A 22,211-nucleotide genomic window follows, 5' to 3' on the forward strand; every position below is an offset into this window, starting at 1 on the left:
TTACTTTTGAAATAAATTTTATTGGAGTATAGAACATAAATTCATAACCTATTTTTTCAGAGAGTAAAAGTTCCTATCTAATTCTGAAAATTACTATTCTTTTAAGAGGCGCATGGTTGAGGGATGAAGAAATAGTTTAATGGTGGACTAGATACATGTTATATATTGAATCATTTTATACGTGTTAATGCAAGAGTTCCAAAATTTCATTGATTAATTTAATGGAGGCTCAATTTATGTTGTAAAATTGGAAATGTGTTTTTTTAAATCATTCACAAGAGTTCCTCACTTTTGCTCCCTTGGGACTCGAATCCGCAATATTAAAGTTAATGATGGATGATCCTTGTCACTTGAACAAAATCGAAAAGCTTTCTTAATGCACAAATATTTCGTTATTCTTACCATTACATGACAAGTGACTGAAAATCAGAAAGTGTAAGGTATCTTTACGGAAGTAGTCAGCTTGATTCACTTTTCAATTTTTCTAATCGGTATACATAGTTATACACTAATTATATATTGTTATACATATACTAGAATTATATATATATATATATTATTGTCACGATCCGAAATTTTCGACCTTCGTGATCGTGATGACGCCTAGCATTTCACTTGCTAGGCAAGCTAACTTTAGAATAATTTTAATATTTTTTTAACAATTAATCTTAATTAAATAGTAATGAAATCAACAACTGAAATAATACATGAATTTAGGTGAACAAACTAAAATAAATACGATATCTAAATATCATCCCAGATCTGGAATCACAAGTGCATGACCTACTAGAATAATACAAACAAGGGCCTGAATAAAATAAAGTTGTCTGAGAGGAAGCACACAGCTAAGATAAAGTAGAAGGCGACCTCAGATCTGCAAACACCGTGCAGCTATACCTCAAGTCTCCCCTGATAGCTGAATCCGAGAAAATCTACAGTACGCAACTGGGACTAACTCTGGTATCTGCACAAGAAGTACAAAGTGTAGTATGAGTACAACCAACCCCATGTACTCTGTAATTGTCGAGCCTAACTTCGACGAAGTAGTGACGAGATTAAAGCAGGTCGCTTATATTAACCTGTAAGCAATAATAATAATAACAACAGGAATAGGGGTAAAACAGTTAAATCATATCAATAACTGAATTCAATTAAACTGTCATAGCCAATCATTTCTTTTACCATTCCGTTGCGGCGTGCAACCCGTTCCAAAAATAAAATCCTTTAATTAATTTCTGTTGCGGCGTGCAACCCGCTCCAACAACTTAGGATAAAATTTGTTGCTGCGTGCAACCCGATCCAACAATATAATCTTTCAATTAAATTATGCTGGGGCGTGCAACCCGCTCCAACAATATAAAAGTAAAATAAATCCATTGTGGCATGCAATCCGCTCCAGCAATATAATTTAACAACACTTGAATGTAAAACTATTCCAATAAATACCACATTTAATAAGAAATTATTAGGTGACAAATCATACAATAATTATGATTTATTTTAGGAAACAAGTAATGACACTAATAATTAATTATGGAAATCAGGGAGAGAATAGTCAATTTAATATTTAATATGCTAAATGTCAAGTAGCAATTAAGATACATAAGTCAAATAGGCATATAGCAATTATAGCATAAATTTAAGACATAATATTGGACAAAAAATATGAGAGAAATAATTAATACAACAATTAATTCATGATTTAAAATAATTTATGATTTTCAGATAAATATGCAAACAATCAATTTGACGACGTATAGGCACTCATCACCTCGCCTATACATTGTAAAGATTAACCACGACACTTACCTCGCTTCACAACTAAATTCAAGATTCCAATAAATCTTTGCCTCGCTAATTGGTGTCTGAAAGCTGCAAATCTTGTCACAAACAATTCAATATACTCAACACGAATCATAGAAATTACTTTCATATGAAATTACTAATCTTCCGAATAATAGTCCGAAATTCCTCTCAAAATTCAACAGTGGGACCCAAGTATCAAATCTTGAAAAAACTCACGAAATCCGAACACCCTTTCTGAGACGAGTGCAACCATATAAAAATTATCAAATTCCGGCATCGGATTGCCTTTCAAATCTTCATTTTATATTTTTGGAATTTTTATAAAAATCTGATTTTTCTTCCATTAATTCACGGATTCATGATGTAATTAAGTATGGAATCATAAAATATAATCAATATAGGATACGGAACACTTACCCTAATATTTTTCCTTGAAAATATCTCCAAAATCGCCCTTTCCCGAGCTCCAAATCGTTTAAAATAAAAAATGGGACTAAATCCCATTTTCAGAACTTAAATATGTTGCCCAGTCATTTACCTTATCCGATCGTCGCCAAACTCCCGCTATAGCGAAGCACAAAATGTTTCCAGCATTTTTTAACTCTATGTGATCGAGTCCATTCTCCTGCAATCGCGAAGAACAAATTTTGTTTCCAACAGCCTTCTCTAACTCTTCCGGAGAGCCTCTAGTATAATAGTTATAACATTTTGTACAAAACTCCGAATAATAAATGGTTTAACCTTTTGACAACTAGACACAAAGATCTACAAATTTTATTTTTGGATCATCTCCAAATTCCTTATAGATTGCGAGATATAAGCTTCCAAAGCCGAGTCAGCGCAACAGAAAGTGTTCTCTACGCGATCGTGAAAGGTCATCCGCGATCGCGAATCACTGGCCAATTTCTCCAATATTACTCATCACGATCATGGCCAATTACCCGCGATCGCATAGCACACTGCTGTAGCCAAAATCATGCAGCTAAAAATAGTCTAGAAATGGTCTGAAACCATCCCGAAACTCACCCGAGCCCCTCGGGACCCTGTCCGAACATACCAACATAACATATTGCAGACTTAGTCGAGGCCTCAAATCACATCAAACAATGCTAAAAACATGAATCACACCCCAATTCAAGCCTAATAAAAGTAAGAAATTATAACTTCTACATTCGATGCTGAAACCTATCAAATCAATTCTGATTGACCTCAAATTTGGCACACAAGTCATAAATGACATAACGGAGCTATTTCAATTTCTAGAATCGGGTTCTAACCCCGATATCAATAAAATCAAAATCGCGGTCAAACTTTGGTAACCTTTAGCCTTTAGATTTCTGGTTTTCAATAAATGGCGATAACTCGAGCTAGGTACCTCCAAATTAAATTCCGAGCATACGCCCAAGTTTCAAATTACGATACGAACCTACCGGAACTGTCAAAATACTGATCCGGGTCCATTTTCTCAAAATGTTGACCAAAGTCAACTTAAGTGAGTTTTAATGCAAAAATTCACATTTTTATCAATTTTTCACATAAAATCGTCTCGAAAATTTATACGGAAAGCGCATGCAAGTCGAGAAAAGTTTAATGGTGCTATTTGAGGTCTTAGAACATATAAGTGAATATTAAATTTAAAGATGAACTTTCGGGTCATCACATTCTCCACCTCTAAAACAAACGTTCGTCCTCGAACGGAATTAGAAAATTACCCGAGCTGGTGAAAAGGTGTGGATATCTACTTCGCATGTCCGACTAGGTCTCCCAAGTAGATGTTTCTACCGACTGACCACTCCATTGTACTCGAACTGATGGATAACTCTTAGACCTCAACTGTCGGACCTGCCAGGCTAGAATAGCCACCGGCTCCTCTTCATAAGTCAAATCTTTGTCCTATTGGACTGAGCTGAAATCTAATACATGGGACGGATCCCTATGGTATTTCCAATACATGGAACATCGGATGAACTGCTAATAAACTAGGTAGTAGTGCAAGCCTGTAGGCTACTTCACCCACCCTTTCAAGAATTTCAAATTGTCCGATATACCTAGGGCTCAACTTGCTCTTCTTTCCGAACCTCATTACACCTTTCATAGATGAAACCCGGAGCAATACTCTTTCTCCTGCCATGAATGCAATGTCACAAACTTTATGATCGGCATAACTCTTTTTCCTAGACTGAGTTGTGTGAAGTCGATCCTGAATAACCTTGACCTTATACAAGGCATCCTGTACCAAGTCAGTACCCAACAACCGAGCCTCTCCCGGTTCAAATCAGCCAACTAGCTAATGACATCGACTCTCGTATAATGCTTCATATGGAGCCATCTGAATGCTCGAATGGTAGTTGTTATTATAGGCAAACTTCGCAAGTGGCAAGAACTGATCCCAAAAACCTCTATAGTCTATAACACAAGTGCAAAACATATCTTCCAATATCTGAATAGTGCACTATCACTGTCCGTCTGTCTGTGGATGAAATGATATACACAACTCAACCTGCGTGCCTGACTCATGTTGTACATCCCTTCAGAAGTGCGAGGTGAACTGCGTACCTCGATCTGAAAAAATAGACACAGGCACACCGTGAAGGCGGACAATCTCGTAGATGTAAATCTCGGATAACTGCTCTGAAGAATAGGTTACTGCTACTGGAGTGAAATGTGTTGACTTGGTCAACCTGTCCACAACGACCCATACTACATTGAACTTCCTCTAAGTTCGTGGGAGCCCAATAACAAAATCCATAGTGATACGCTCCCACTTCCCCTCAGGAATTTTTAACTTCTGAAGCACACAACTAGGTGTCTGATGCTCGTATTTGACTTGCTGAAAATATAAACACAGAGCTACATATGCAACTATATCCTTCTTTTTTTTCTTCCACCTATAATGTTACTGCAAATCTTGATATATTTTGGCGGTACCCGGATGAATTGAATATCGGGGTTTGTGGGCTACTTCAAGAATTAATTCACGAAACCCATCTACATTAGGCACACAAATATGACCCTGCATCCGCATAACTCTATCTTACCCCACAGCAACCTGTTTGACACCACTGTATCATACTGTGTCATTAAGGACAAGAAAATAAGGATCATCATATTGTCGCTCTCTAATACGCTCATATAAAGAAGACCGAGTGACTGTGCAAGCTAGAACCCGACTAGGTTCTGAAACATCTAACCTCACGAACTGATTGGCCAAATTCTGAACATCTGCAGCTAATGGCCTCTCACCAACCGGAATATATGCAAGGCTGCCCATACTCACAGCCTTTCTACTCAAAGCATCGGCCACCACATTGGCCTTTCCGGGTTGATACAAAATGGTGATATCATAGTCTTTAACCAGCTCCAACCATCTTCTATGCCTCAAATTGAGATATTTTTGTTTGAATAGATATTGTAGGCTGCGATGATCAGTTAATACCTTACATGAGACGCCGTAAAGATAATACCTCCAAATCTTCAGTGCATGAACAATGGATGCCAATACTAAGTCATGAACAAGATAATTTTTCTCATGAACTTTCAACTGCCATGACGGATATGCAATCACCCTGCCATCTTGCATCAATACTGCACCAAGCCCAACGCGGGATGCATCACAATACACCATATAAGATCCTGAACCTGTGGGTAATACTAACACTGGCACCGTAGTCAAAGCAGTATTGAGCTTCTGAAAGCTCAACTCACATTCGTCTGACCATCTGAATGGGGCACCCTTCTGGGTCAATTTGGTCAATTAGGATGCTATAGTTGAAAATCCCTTTACAGACCGGCGATAATAACCTACCAGACCCAGAAAACTCCGGATCTCTGTAGCTGAAATAGGTCTAGGCCAACTCTAAACTGCCTCAATCTTCATTGGATCTACTTTTATTCCTTCTATCGATACAACATGCCCCCAAAAGGCAACTAAGTCTAACCAAAATTTGCATTTTAAAAATTTGGCATATAACTGATTGTTCTTCAAAGTCTGAAGCATAATTCGAAGATATTGCTCATGCTCCTCTCGACCGCTGGAGTAAATCAAGATATCATCAATGAATACAACCACAAAAGAATCCAAATAGGGTTTGAATACCCGGTTCATCAAATTCATAAATGTTGTTGGGGCATTTGTCAGCCTAAATGACATCACTAGGAATTTGTAATGTCCATATCGAGTCCAAAAAGTTGTCTTAGGGAAATCGCATGCCCTATTCTTCAACTAATGGTAACCAGACCTCAAATCGCTCTTTGAAAACACCTTGGCAACCTGAAATTAATCAAATAAATCATCAATTCTTGGCAACGAATACTTGTTCTTGGTATTAGCCTTGTTTAACTACCGATAGTCTATACACATCTGCATTGAACCATCTTTCTTCATTACAAATAACACTGGTGCACCCCAGGGAGAGACTTTATGTCTAATGAATCCCTAGTCAAGCAAATCTTGTAGTTGTTCCTTCAATTACTTTAGTTCCAGCGGGGCCATACCGTATGGTGGAATAGAAATGGGTTGGGTGCCCGAAGCCAAATCAATACAGAAATCAATATCTCTGTCGGGTGGCATCCCCAGCAAATCTGCAAGAAATACATCTGGAAACTCACAGACAACTGGGACTGAATCCATAGAAGGAACATCCGCAGCAGGATCATGAATATAAGCCAAATAAGATAAACACCCCTTCTTGACCATACATTGAGCTTTCACATAAGTGATAACCTTGTTGATAGAATGGTCAGGAGTCTCTTTCCACTCTTTTCGAGGTAACCCCGACATGGCTAAGGTCACCATTTTGGTGTGACAATCTAATGTATCATGATAAGGTGACGGCTAATCCATACCCAAGATGATATCAAAATCTACCATATCAAGAAGGTGAAGATCTGCGCAAGTTTCAAGACTGCCAATAGTAACCACACACGAACGATAGACATGATCTACAATGATAGAATCCCCCACCGGCATGGACACGCGCAAAGAAGCATTCAAAGAATCATGAGGCACAACTAAATATGAAGCAAAGTAATAGGACACATAGGAATAAGTAGATCCTGGATCAAATAAAACTGAAGCATCTCTATGGCAAACTGGAACAATACATATGATCACAAAATCGGATGACTCGGCCTTAGGCCTAGCTGGAAAAGCATAAAATCAGGGCTGGGCCCTACCACTCGAAAGTATATCTCTGGGATGGCCTATAATGGCCTCCACCTCTAACTAGCTGGCAACTACCTCTAATAACCTGACCTCTACCTCTATCTGTCTGACCCCTGCCCCTAGCTAGCCGGGTAGGCAGTGGAGCAACTGGTGCTGGTATGATGATACAAGAATCCTGCTGAGATCAGTTGCTTGACAACCTAGGGCCATACCTCCTTATGTGACCAATGTTCCCAAACTCATAACACACATCCTGTTGTTGTGGCTGCCGAAGCTGAAGCTGACCCGAACAGGCCGGATAACCGCTTTAGTGACTCTGGAGTGGTGGTGTACTGATAAGAGCTAGATGTGCATTAAATGTCGGCTGCCCAGAGTAAGGCATAATAGTACCATGACTCTCTGAAGCATCGTGAGATGCCTGAAGTGCTGAATAAAATGTCCCGGGAGGATGACCCCTACCATAAGTACCCCTGCCTCCAGATGAGGCGCATCTAAAATTATCAGAATGACGTGGCCTGTTATTTGACACTGTCCCTCTCTTCTGGGCACGAACTAACTCAATCCGCCTAGCAATATTAATAGTGGTTTGGAAGGAAATATCACTCCCTGTCTCCTTGACCATCTAAAGCCTGATAGTATAAGTGAGTCCGTCAATGAATCTCCTCTCTCTCTCTCTCCTTTTCAGTAGGAAGTAAGACGATGGCATGACGGGCTAAGTCCACAAATCGGGTCTCATACTGGATAACAATCATACTACCCTGCTGGAGACACTCAAAGTGTCTGCGATATTCCTCTCTCAATGTAATAGGAACAAACTTCTCCAGAAATAGCTGTGAAAACTGATCCTAGGCAAGTGCGGGTGAATTCGCTGGTCTAGAAAGTACATAATCTCTCCACCACCTCTTGGCGGAACCAGTCATCTAAAACACAGCAAAACCGACCTCGTTGCTTACAACTATTTCCATGTTCTGCAGTACCTCATGGCAGCAATCAAGATAATCCTGTGGGTCCTCAGAAGGTGTACCACTAAAGTAAACTAGAAAGAGCTTAGTAAACTTGTCCAATCAAAATAAGGCCTTAGAAGACATGGCGGGTCTATCACTGGCCTGTGCCGCAACAACTGACTGAACTATCCCAACTGGCAGGACTGCTGGAGCCTGATACTGGGGAGCCATCTGCTCTAGAGCAGTAGTAGTGCGAGTTTGTGCTCCTCCCCAGCCTGTGAGACGGCTGGTGCCACTGGAAATGTACCATTCTGGGCAACACCCTCTATTAGTCTCACCAAATGGACTAGAGAGTCCTGAAGTATTGGAATAGCTATGAATCCTTACGGGACCTGAACTGGTCCAACAGGTACAGTCTGAGCTGGAACCTCCGCTCCCAAATCCACCTGAGGTTCTACAACAGGTGTTGCTGCTCGAGCTCTAGACTGAGCTCTACCTCTACCTCGGCCTCTGGCACGACCTCGGCCTCAAACTCTACTAAGCTTGCTCGTGACCCTTGAGACCTAAGTAACTTAGTGCTCTAATAGCATCTTGTCACACCCAAAATTTTCCACATTCGGGACCGTGGTGGCGCCTAACATTTTACTTGCTAGGCAATCTAACGTTAGAATAATTTTAACATTTTCTAACAATTAATCTTAGTTAAATAGTACTGAAATCAACAACTTGAATAATATCTGAATTTAAGTGAATAAACAAAAATAAATACAATGTCTAAATACCATCCCAAAACTGGAGTCACAAGTGCTCGAGCTACTAGAATAATACAAACAAGTGTCTGAATAAAATAAAGTTGTCTGAACGGAAGAACATAACTAAGATAAAGTAGAAGGGGACTTCAGAGTTGCAAACGCCGTACAGATATACCTCAAGTCTCCTTTGATAGCTGAATCCGAGCAAATCTACAGTACGCCGCTGGGACCAACTCCGGTATCTGCACAAGAAGTGCAGAGAGTAGTATGAGTACAACCGACCCCATGTACTCTGTAATTGCCCGGCCTAACCTCGACGAAGTAGTGACGAGGTTAAGGCAGGTCGCTTATGTTAACCTGTATGCAATAATAATAATAACAACAGGAATAGGGGTAAAACAGTTAAATCATATCAATAACTGAATTCAATTCATTAGTCATAGTCAATCATTTCTTTTACCATTTCGTTGCAGCATGCAACCCAATCCTATAATAAAATCATTTAATTAATTTTTGTTACGGCGTGCAACCCGCTCCAACAATATAAACTTAGAATAAAATCCGTTGCGGCGTGCAACCCGATCCAACAATATAATCTTTCAATTAAATTTCATTGCGGTGTGCAACCCGCTCCAACAATATAAACTTAAAATAAATCCATTGCGACGTGCAACCCGCTCCAACAATATAATTTAACAATACTTAAATGTAAAACTACTCAAATAAATACCAAATTTAATAAGAAATTATTAGGTGACAAAGAATACAATAATTATAATTTATTTTAGGGAAAGAGTGATGACAAGTAGTAATTAATTATGGAAATCATGGAGAATATAGGCAATTTAATATTGAATATGTTGAATGTTAAGTAGCAATTAAGACACATAAGTCAAATAGGCATGTAGCAATTATAGCATGAATTTAAGACATAATATTGGACAAGGAATATGAGAAATAATTAATACAATAATTAATTCATAATTTAAAATAATTTATGATTTTCAGATAAATATGCAAACAATCAATTTGACGACGTATAGGAATTCATCACCTCGCCTATACGTCACTACACATGAAATTCACGTAGCAAATAATTCAAGGGTTCTATTCCCTCAAGTCAAGGTTAACCACGATACTTACCTCACTTTACAACCAAATTCAAGATTCCAATAAACCTTTGCCTCGCTAATTGGTGTCTGAAAGCTTCAAATCTAGTCAAAAACAATTAAATATACTCAATACGAATCATAGGAATTAATTCCATATGAAATTACTAATCTTCTGAATAAAAATTCAAAATTCATCTAAAAAGTCAATAGTAGGACCCACATCTTGAATCTCCGAAAAACTAACCAAATCCGAACACTCATTCCGAGACGAGTCCAACCATACAAAAATTATTAAATTCCGACATCGGATTGCCTTTCAAATCTTCATTTACACTTTTGGAAGATTTTTTAAATTCTAATTTTTCTTCCATTAATTCACGGATTCATGATGTAATTACGAATGCAATAATGAAATATAATCAATATAGGATAAGGAACACTTACCCAATGTTTTCCCTTGAAAATATCTCAAAAATCGTCCTTTTCCGAGCTCTAAATCGTTAAAAATGAAAAATGGGACTAAGTCCCATTTTCAGAACTTAAATCTGCTGCTAGTCATTTACCCTATGCGATCGCGAAGCACAAAATTTTTCCAGCATATTTTTAATCTATGGGATCGCGGCCATTCTCCCGTGACCGCGAAGAACAAATTTTCTTTTTCCAATAGCCTTTTCCAACTCTTACGGACAACCTCTAGTATAATAGTCATATCATTTTGTACAAAACTCTAAATAACAAATGGTTTAACTATCTAAAAACTAATCACCAACATCTACAACTATCATTTTTGGATCATATCCAAATTCCTTATAGATTGCGAGATATAAGCTTCTAAAGTCGGGTCAGTGCAACAAAATATTTTCTCTACGCAATGGCGAAAGGTCATCCGCGATCGCGAATCACTGGCCAATTTCTCCCATTATACTAATCGTGATCGCGGCCAATTACCCGCGATCTCATAGCACAGTGCTTTATCCATAAACCAGTCCCTCGGGACCCCATCCGAACATACCAACAAGTCTCAAATACATATCGCAGACTAAGTCGAGGCCTCAAATCACATAAAACAACGCTAAAAATACGAATCACACCCCAATTCAAGCCTAATGAAACTAAGATATTCCAACTTCTACATTCGATGCCGAAACCTATAAAATCAATTCCGATTGACCTCAATTTTGGCACACAAGTCATAAATGACATAACAGGGCTATTCCAATTTCCAGAATCGGGTTCCGACCCCGATATCAATAAAGTCAAATTCACGGTCAAACTTTGGAAACCTTTAGCCTTTAGATTTCTAGTTTTCAACAAATAGCGATAACACGAGCTAGGGACCTCTAAATTAAATTTCGAGCATACGCCCAAGTTCCACATTATGATACGGACCTACCAAAACTGTCAAAATACTGATCCGGGTCCTTTTGCTCAATATGTTGACCGAAGTTAACTTAAGTGAGTTTTAATGCACAAATTTATATTTTTATCAATTTTTCACATAAAAGCTTCCCGAAAAATTATACGGACTGTGCACGCAAGTCGAGAAAAGCTTAATGGTGCTATTTGATGGTCTCATAACATAAAAGTTAATATTAAATTTAAAGTTGACCTTTACGGTCATCACAATTATATATCCGCCGGCTATGTTTAATTTAAGCAATTGGAAGGACGACTATTTAGGCTATTTAAGGGAATTAAATTAAGGTAGGGTTCGAGGACATAGACTAATTGCCCCAGTTTATTTTGGTCAAGGAATCAACGATATTTATGAACGTAGTTTTCTATTTTTCTATGCCATTGACAACGATATCTCTGCTTGAGGAACTCAGGATGTACAAGGGACATTTACAAAAAAAACCATCTTGATTCATTGTTTATTCTTTTTAGCCAGCATACATATATTGTTGTGCACTAATTGTAAATAGTTATACACATGCTATACATGGATTATACCTATATATTATATATTCGCCGGCTATTTTTAATTTATGTATTTAGATGGACGGCTATTTAGGCTATTTAAGGGAATTAAATTAGGGTACGGTTTGAGGACATAGACTAATTGCCCTAGTTTGTTTTAGTCAAGGAGACACCGACATTTATAAACGTAGTCTTCTCATTTGCTTTTCCATTGACAAAGATCTCTCTGCACTTGAGGAACTCAGGCTGCATAAGGGATGTTTACAGAAACAACCATCTTGATTCACTGTTTATTCTTTTTAGCCAGCATCATATAGCGTTGTGCACCAATTGTAAACAGTTATACACATACTATATATGGTGTAATGACCCGGATTGTCGTTTTAAGAATTTACGCCCCATTCAGTGACTTAAGATCTCGAGCAGCTTCACAATATGCATTATGACCCGCGGGTGTAGTCTAGTTTGATTTACTGAAGATTCAAAATTAAATTAAAAGAACAATCCTTAATTTGAAGCTTAAATAAAAGAGTTGACCGGCGAGTTGACTTTTGAGCAAACGACTCCAGAATAGAATTTTGATGATGTTAATAGCTCCATATGGAGATTTTGGACTTAGGAGCGTGTCCAGAAATTTATTTGGAGGTCCGTAGTGGAATTAAGCTTGAAATGCCAATAGTTGAATTTTTGGAAAGTTTGACCAGGGGGTTGACTTTTTGATATCTAGGTCGGAATACGATTCTGGAAATTTGAATAGGTCCGTTATGTCATTTATGACTTGTGTGCAAAATTTGAAGTCATTCCGAATTGGTTTGATGTGTTTCCGCACAAGATATAGAATTTGAAAGTTCAAAGTTCATAAATTTTGATTTGAGGTGCGATTCTTCGTTTCGAAGTTGTCTAATGTGATTTAAGAATGTGACTAAGTTCGTATGATATTTTAGGACTTGATGGTATATTTGGTTGAGGTCCCGGGTGTCACGACCAGGAATTTCCCACCGATGGGACCGTGATGGCGCCTATTATTTCACTAGCTAGGCAAGCCAACGTTAGAAAATCATTAAACGAATTTCTTATTTCCATTCAGTAAATAACAATAATCAACTAAGATGAAATATGATAAGTGCGGAATATTCTAGAACTGTATTAGTTACTACCACCCGGATCGGGAGTCATAATTCACGAGCATTCTAGAATTTTCTACAAGTAATAGTCTGAAAGAAATATAACTGTCTGAATGAAAGAAACAGTATGACAGAGAAGATAGACGGAGACTTCAAGGTCTGTGAACGGCGACAAATCTACCTTGAGTCTCCAGACAACGGACCAATAGCAAAAATCTCGATCAACCCGAGCCGGTACCAAAATTTGCACAAAAAGTACAGAGTGCAGTATCAGTACAACCGACCCCATGTACTGGTAAGTGTCGAGCCTAAACTCGACGAAGTAGTGACGAGGCTAAGGCAAGGCACCAACAAATCAACCTGTACAATTTAACAATGTACATACAAATAACAGAAATGAAGAACTAAACAGGAAATGTCGGGAAGGGAGCATGCCGAGGGGAATATGAGATAAAAAAATACAACAGAATGATAACCGGAGCAGTCAACATACCATGAATCAACAGGAAAAGTGAATACAGTAAAGGAAAAATGCACGGTATTACCCTTCGTGCTTTTACTCTCAATCTCACCGTAAAATCCATAGAAACGGCACTGTATCACTCTTCGTGCATTAACTCTCACATCATGGCACGGCATCACCCTTCGTGCATTAACAATCACAATATAGCACGACATCACCCTTTGTGCATTAACACTCACAATATGGCACGACATCACCCTTCGGTCTCTCACCAACTGGAATATATGCAAGGCTACCTATACTGACTGACTTTCTACTTAAAGCATCGGCCACCACATTGGCCTTCCCGGGATGATACAATATGGTGATATCATAGTCTTTCAATAGCTCCAACCATATTCTCTGCGTCAAATTGAGTTCCTTCTGCTTGAACAAATACTGCAAGCTCTGATGATCCGCGAATACCTCACATGGCAAGTCGTAAAGATAGTGCCTCCAAATTTTCAGCACGTGAACAATGGCTGCCAACTCTAGATCATGAACAGGGTAATTATTCTCGTGAACCTTCAAGTGCCGCGAAGAATATGCAATAACCTTGCTACCCTGCATCAATACCACACCCAAACCAAAACGATATGCATCACAATATACTGTATAAGGTCCTGAACCTGTAGGTAACACCAATACCGGTGTCGTAGTAAAATCTGTCTTGAGCTTCTGAAAGCTAGCTTGACACTCCTCTAACCACCTGAACGGGGCACCCTTCTGGGTCAATCTGGTCAACGAGGCTGCTATGGATGAAAACCCCTCAACAAATCGACGATAATAGCCTGCCAAACCCAGGAAACTACGGATCTCTGTAGCTGATGTGGGTCTAGGCCAGTTCTGAATGGCCTCAATCTTCTTAGGATCCACCTGAATACCCTCTGCTGATACAACGTGACCCAAGAAACTAACTGAACTCAACCAAAGATTGCATTTTGAGAACTTAGCATATAACTGCTATCTCTCAGAGTCTAAAGAACGATCTGAAGGTGCTGCTCATGCTCCTCTCGACTGTGAGTGTAGATCAACATATCAGCAATAAACACAACAACAAAGGAATCCAAGTATGGCTTGAACACCCGGTTCATCAAATCCATGAATGCTGCTGGGGCATTTGTCAGCCCAAATGACATTACTAGAAACACGAAATGCCCGTACCAAGTCCAAAAAGATGTCTTAGGGACATCGAATGCCCTAATCCTCAACTGAAACTAGCCGGATCTCAAATCAATCTTCGAAAACACCTGGACACCCTGAAGCTGATCAAATAGATCATCAATCCTCGGCAATGGATATTGTTCTTGATAGTGACTTTTTTAAACTACCAATAATCTATACACATCCTCATTGATCCATCTTTCTTCTTCACAAACAACACAAGTGCACCCCAGGGCGAGACACTAGGTCTAATGAAGCCTTTATCAAGCAAATATATCAATTGCTCCTTCAATTCTTTCAACTCTGGCGGGGCCATGCGGTATGGAGAAATGGAAATAGGCTGAGTGCCTGGAGCCAAATCAACGCAGAAATCAATATCCCTATCGGGTGGAATCCCCGGCAGGTCTACTAGAAACACCTCTAGAAACTCACGAACAACCGGCACTGAATCCATGGAAGGAAACTCCACACTAGAATCGCGGACATAAGCCAAATAAGCTAGACACCCCTTCTCGACCATATGTCGAGCCTTCACATAAGAGATAACCTTACTGGCAGAATGGCCAAGATCCCCTCTCCACTCTAATCGAGGCAAACCCTGCAAGGCTAAGGTCACTATCTTAGTGTGACAATATAAAATAGCATGATGAGGTGACAGCCAATCCATACCCAGTATGACATCAAAATCAACCATGTCAAGAAGTAAAAGATCTACATGAGTCTCAAGACTCCCAATGGTGACCACACACGAACGATAAACACGATCTACAATAATAGCATCTCCCACTGGTGTGGACATATACACAGGATCACTCAAAGAATCACGGGTCACAACCAAATAGGAAGCAAAATAGGATAACACATAGGAGTAAGTAGATCCCGGATCAAATAGAACTGAAGCATCTCTACTGCAAACTGAAATAGTACCTGTGATAACAGTGTCAGATGACTCAGCCTCAGGCCTCGCTGGGAAAGCATAACACCGGAGCTGGGCCCCACCACCCTGAACTACGTCCTTGGAATAGCCTCTAACTGGCTGGTCTCCACCTCTAATGGCTTGACCTCCACCTCTAACAGTCTGACCTCTACCTCTGGCTGCCTGATCCCTGCCTCTTGTTGGCTGAGGAAGTGGTGCAACAATTGGTGCCAGAACCATGGCACGAGAACTCTAATACTGTGAGTTGCCCGTTGCTCGAGGGCAAAATCTAGTAATGCGCCTCGGATCACCACAAGTATAACATAACCTCGACTGTTGTGACTGCTGACCCTGAAACTGACCCTGTCGACCAGAATAACCACCCCGATAACTCTGGTGTGGAGGTGCACTAATAGGAGCTAGTGATGCACCATAGGCTAGCTAGTCGGAATAATGCATCTGAGGGCCACGACCGCCTGAGGCACCGTGGGATGCCTGGAGCGCTGAATGAAATGGCCTGGGAGGATGGCCTCTACCAAAAGTACTCCTGCCTCTAGATGAGGCACCGTTGAACTCACCAGAATGATGAGGCCTCTTGTCAGACCCCTGACCTCCCCGAGTAAGAACTATTTCGAATCGTCCGGCTACATTAGCCGCCACCTAAAAAGAAATATCACTCCCAGTCTCCTTAGCCATCTGCAATTTGATAGGCTGAGCAAGTCCATCAATAAACCTCCTCACCCTCCCTCTCTCTCTCTCGGTGGGAAGCAGAAGAATAGTATGACGGGCCAAATCCACAAAACGGGTCTCATACTGAGTAATAGTTATATCGCCCTGCTAGAGACGCTCAAACTGACGACGACGCTCCTCTCTCAATGTGATAGGCAGAAACTTGTCTATGAAGAGCTGAGAAAATTGGTCCCAAGTAAGAGCAGGTGACCCAGCTGGTCTGGTCAACAAGTAATCTCTCCACAACTTCTTGGCAGAACCAGTCATTTGAAATGCAGCAAAATCGACCCCATTGGTCTCCACTATACCCATGTTTCGTAGAACCTCGTGACAGTTGTCAAGATACTCCTAGGTATCCTCTAAAGGAGCACCACTGAAGTGAACAGGAAAGAGCTTGGTAAACTTGTCCAATCTCCATAAAGCCTCAGAAGACAAAGCTGGCCCATCTGCGACCTATGCTGCAATAACCGGCTGAACTAATCTGACTGGCTGAGTTTCTGGAGCCTGACACTGGGGAGCTATCTGCTCCGCAGCGGGAGTGGTAGGAGTTTGGGCTCCTCCTCCAGCGTAAGAGATTGCTGGTTCCATGGGAAATGTGCCAGTTTGGGCCACACTCTCCATAAGGCCCACCAAACGGACCAAAGCGTCCTGAAGTACTAGGGTGGCAATGAACCCCTCCGGAACCTGAGATGGTCCGGCAGAAACAATCTGGGCTAGAACCTCCTCGTCAAGCTCTATCTGAGTCTCTACTGCTGGGGCTGCTACTCGGGATCTAGGCTGAGCCCTGCCCCTGCCCCTACCTCAGCCTCTAGCACGGCCTCGGCCTCGACCTCTACCCCGTGTAGGAGCTGCCACTGAAGGCTCTAGCTGCTGCTTAGCTGAGGAAGCGGTACGTGTTCTCGCCATATGCTAGAGAAAAAGAGTAGAAGAGTTTAGTCAGTATTGAGAAAGCAAAATTGCACGGCAGAGAAGAATAGAAGTGAAAATTGTTCCTAAACTTCATAGCCTCTAAAAGATAAGCACAGACGTCTCCGTACCGATCCTCCAGACTCTACTAAGCTTGCTCGTGAATTGTGAGACCTAGGCAACCTAGGGCTCTAATACCAACTTGTCACGACCCAAAATTTTCCACTGACGGGACAGTGATGGCGCCTAACATTTCACTTGCTAGGAAAGCCAACGTTGAAAAATCATTAAACCAATTCCTTATTTCCATTCAGTAAATAACAATAATTAACTAAGATGAAACAGATAAGTGCGGAATAGTATAAAACTGTATTAATTACTACCACCCGGATCTGGAGTCATAATTCACGAGCATTCTAGAATTTTCTACAAGTAATAGTCTGAAAGAAATACAACTGTCTGAATGAAAGAAACAGTAGGACAGAGAAGATAGACGGGGTCTTCAAGGTTTGTGAACGCCGACAGATCTACCTTGAGTCTCCAGACAACAGACCAATAGCAAATTTGGAGTATTAGTACAACCGAAAGTGCAGATTGCAGTATCAGTACAAGCGACCCTATGTACTGGTAAGTGTCGAGCCTAACCTCGACGAAGAAGTGACGAGGCTAAGGCAAGGCACCTACAAATCAACCTGTACAATTTAACAGTGTATATACAAATAACAGAAATGAAGAACTAACCAGGAAATGTCGGGAGGGGAACATGCTGAGGGGAATACAAGATAAAGAAATACAACAAAATGATAACCAGAGCAGTCAACATACCATGAATCAACAGGAATAGTGAATACAGTAAAGGAAAAATGCACGGCATCATCCTTCATGCTTTTACTCTCAATCTCACCATAAAATCAATAGAAACGTCATGGCATCACCCTTCGTGCATTAACTCTCATATCATGGCATGGCATCACCCTTCGTGAATACACACTCATAATATGGCACGACATCACCCTTCGTGCATTAGCACTCACATTATGGCACGCCATCACCCTTCGTGCATTGACACTCACAATATGGCACGACATCACCCTTCGTGCATTAACACTCTCCCTTACCATAATGCAATGCATAAATAACAATAGGGAGATATAATAATAAGTACAAACCTTACTTCAACATTTGGTTCCATAATATCAATCTCAACTTTGAAATAAAAATTCAATTATCACCAGAAAAATTCGTAAACATGATAAGAACGATAAATTGAACAACACTAATATAACACGTAGCAATTAGGCATAGGAAATAGAAAATATAAGAAAAATAGAGAAATATAGAAAACAGGTAAATTGGCGGTGCATAAGTATTCGCCACCTCACATATACGCCACTCACATGAATTTCACTTAGCAAGTAATCTAAGGTTCCTAATTCCCTCAAGTCGGGGTTAGACACAATGCTTACCTCGCTCCGAAGGCCACTTAATTCTCAATAATAGCTTTTCCTTTGGAATTCACATCCAAACCACTCATATCTATTGAAAAATAACTCAAAAATATCAAATATTGCTAAAGAAATCAATTATATTGCATAAATTAAATTTTCCAAATTTTTCTCCAAAAAGTCAAAAAATCGACCCCGGGCCCCCTTGGTCAAAACCCGAGGTTCAGATCAAAATTCATTTACCCATTCACCCCCGAGCCCGAATATGTAATTAATTTTGGAATCCGACCTCAAATTGAGGTCTAAATTCCCAAATGTCCGAAATCCCTAGTTTCTACCCTAACCCCTAATTCTACCATGAAAACTCTAGATTTTAGGTTGATAATTAATGAATGAAATGGGTAATTGAAAGAAAATGGTTTAGAATCACTTACCAATACATTGGGGAAGAAATGGCTCTTGAAAAATCGCCTCACATCGTTTGGATTTTGAGAAAAATGATTTTTTTGGCTAAATCCCGTGTTTGGATTCTGTTAAGTGCTGGGCGACAGTGTTCAACGCGATCGCGTGAACACTGTCACGTTCGCGAAGAGCAGCCTCCTAATGACTTACGCGATTGCGGGAGGCTTTACGCGTTCACGAAGGCTTAGCCCTCCTTGCCTTCGCATTCGCGTGAAATGGCTCGCGTTCGCGTAGAGCTTCACCAGGTCCCCTGCCCAGCCTAGCTAAAGCTACGCGTTCGCGTTACACGGGTCGCGTTAGTGTAGAGAAACTCCCCCCAATGCTCCGCATTCGCGACCGTGGTCTCGTGTTCGCGTAGAGTAAATCCTCCCCATCCCAGTTCCCCCATCGCAATTGCGAGAGTGACTACGCGATGGCGAAGTACAATATAGCAGACACCAAATACAGCAAAAATACTAGATTTTTCTAAGTCCAAAACATCATGTAGCCTATACGAAACTCACCCGAGCCCTCGGGGCTCCAAACCAAACATGCACACAAGTCTAAAAACATCATACGGACTTGATCGCGCGATCAAATCGTCAAAATAACACCTAGAACTGCGAATTTAACACCAAATCAAATAAAATTCTCAAGAACACTTTTAAAATATCTATCTTCTCAACTGGACGTCTGAATCACGTCAAATCAACTCTATTTCTCACCAAATATCACAGAGAAGCCATAAATATTATATTGGACCTATACCGGGCTCCGAAACCAATAATACAGACCCGATATCAACAAGCCCAAACATCAACCAATTCTTAAAAATAGTAAATTTTCAGACATTTAATTTTTATCAAAAATTCATAACTCGAGCTAGGGAACTCCGAATTCGATTCCGGGCATACACCCTGATCCCATAATTCGATACGGACCCACCTGGACCGTCAATACATGGATCCGGGCCCGTTTACCAAAAATATTGACCGAAGTCAATTAAATTTAACTTTTAAGTCTTAAATTCTTATTTTCATCAATGTTGAACATAAAAGCTTTCCGAAAATATGCCCGGACTGCGCACACAAATAGAAGAGGGTAAAATTAGATTTTTAAGGTTTAAGAGCACATATTCGTGTTCTAAAACATAAGATGACCTTTTGGGTCATCACACAGGGGGGCCTTGGGTGAGTTCGGATGCCTAACAGATAGAATTTGGAGTTGGAAGAGGAGCTGAAGCAACAGGGCATCTGGTATGATCGCATCTGTGCAAAAAAGGACCATAGGTGCGAGCTAGCAGATGCGAGAAATTATTCGCGGAAGCAGAAAATGCATAAGCTGGCCAAGTGGCTTGAACTTAGTGATTTGAAAACGAAAATTTAAGATTTGAAGATCGAGTTGTTATTGGAATTCGATAAAATTGGTATGGTTGATCTTGTATCGGTATGGGTGTTTGGATTTGATGAAAATCTTATTGGGTTCAGAGGGGCGGGCCCCTTGTTGACCTTTTTTGACTTTTTGGAATAAATTTTTAAGTTGACGTATTATTATCCGGAATTATTTTCGATATATTGTAATGAAGTTATACAATTAATTTGGTTAGATTTGAGCGGTCCGGGGGTCAATTCAAGAAAGAATACAATTTTTGGAATATCGGCATAACTTCAAAAAGGTAAGTGTCTTGCTTAACCTCGAGTGGGGGAATTACCCCTTAGGCATCGAGTCATGTGTGCAATTTGTGAAATGTGAAAAGCCATGTACGCAAGGTAAAGAGTACGTACTCGGGCTTATATGTGCAAATTTTTATTGGATTAAAGTCTTATGCATTATTGTGTAGTAAATTGGGTAATCGTGGATAATTATTAATTTATCTGTTTGCCATGCCTAAATCCTTGTTGTTGAATTTGTTTTTGTATGACAATTTGATGAAATTATTACTTGTATATTTATGTGAATTTCGTGAGTTTGATGGTTAATATTTATTTGAATTTAATTTCATTATGGATTTTCCTTCTACAAATAATTAATTAAGCAAGGTTAAGAAGAAGTGTTAATATAATTATCTAAATTTGGAGATATCGGACTTGAGCAGAGTTAAAGCGTGATCGTAAGGATTCAAGGTAGATCTTTTTGGTCGTCGCAGTCCCTTGGGGTCTTTTTATTTCATTGTACTGTTAATTTGTAATCAAACAGTATTGCATATTCGGTCTCCGTGATCATTCCATGTATTCAATTAGAGTTCACGACTCAGTACTACCAGTCTTAGGTGGTTGTATTTTTTTTATATTTGTTCCGCTGTTAGTTTTGATTACTTATTTAATTAAAGAAAAATGGCTTCAAAATGTAATTGAAATCGGCTTACCTAGTCTTAGAGACTAGGTGCCATCACGACGCCTATGGTGGGATTTTGGGTCGTGACAAGTTGGTATCAGAGCTCTAGGTTCATAGGTTCTACGAGTCACGAACGAGTCTAGTAGAGTCTTGCGGATGGGTACGGAGACATCTGTACTTATCTTCGAGATGCTACCGAACTGCTAGGAAATTTCCATTTCTTTCATTCCTATCGTGCGGAATTTGTTGAATTTGGAATTTGAACCTTTGTATCTCCATTTTCTCATAGATGGCGAGGACACGTGCTACTAGGTTAGCTGAGCAGGCATCCAAACATACTGCTAGGGCTGCAAGAGTCGGGGCCGAGGTAGAGGTCGAGGAAGGGAACGTGTTGCGACTAGAGCACCTGTCAGAACAACAGTTGAGGAGCCACTAGTAGCTCTAGTTGGGGGACAGGTACCATAAGCACCTGTTGTTACCCCCGGACTTCAGGAGCCTTTAGCACAGTTCCTGAGTATGTTTGGTACATTAACTCAAGTGGGATTGATCTATGTTGCACAAAACATTCCGCATATTAGGGGAGCAACTCAGACTCCTATCATAACTCCAGAGCAGCAGGTTCACGTTGGTCAGGTTCTGGGTGTACTACCGGTATAACCTGTTATTCCGGTTCGGCCTAAGGTCAGGCCTAAGGCATCAAAAAAAGAACAAAAGACATTTGAAAGGTTTAAGAGGTATAGTCCACCTACTTTCAGTGGCACAGCTACAAAGGATGCCCAAGGATTTCTAGAAACTTGTCACCATATTCTCCGTACCATGGGTATTTTGGAGGTGAGCGGAGTTGCCTTTACTATATTTCAACTGTCAGGCGTAGCGTATCGGTGGTGACAAATCTATGAAGAAGGTAGATCTGCCGATTCCACACCACCAACTTGGGCTCAATTTTTGGAAA

Source organism: Nicotiana tabacum, chromosome 13 (genome assembly GCF_000715075.1).
Source record: "Nicotiana tabacum cultivar K326 chromosome 13, ASM71507v2, whole genome shotgun sequence".
NCBI lineage: Eukaryota > Viridiplantae > Streptophyta > Magnoliopsida > Solanales > Solanaceae > Nicotiana > Nicotiana tabacum.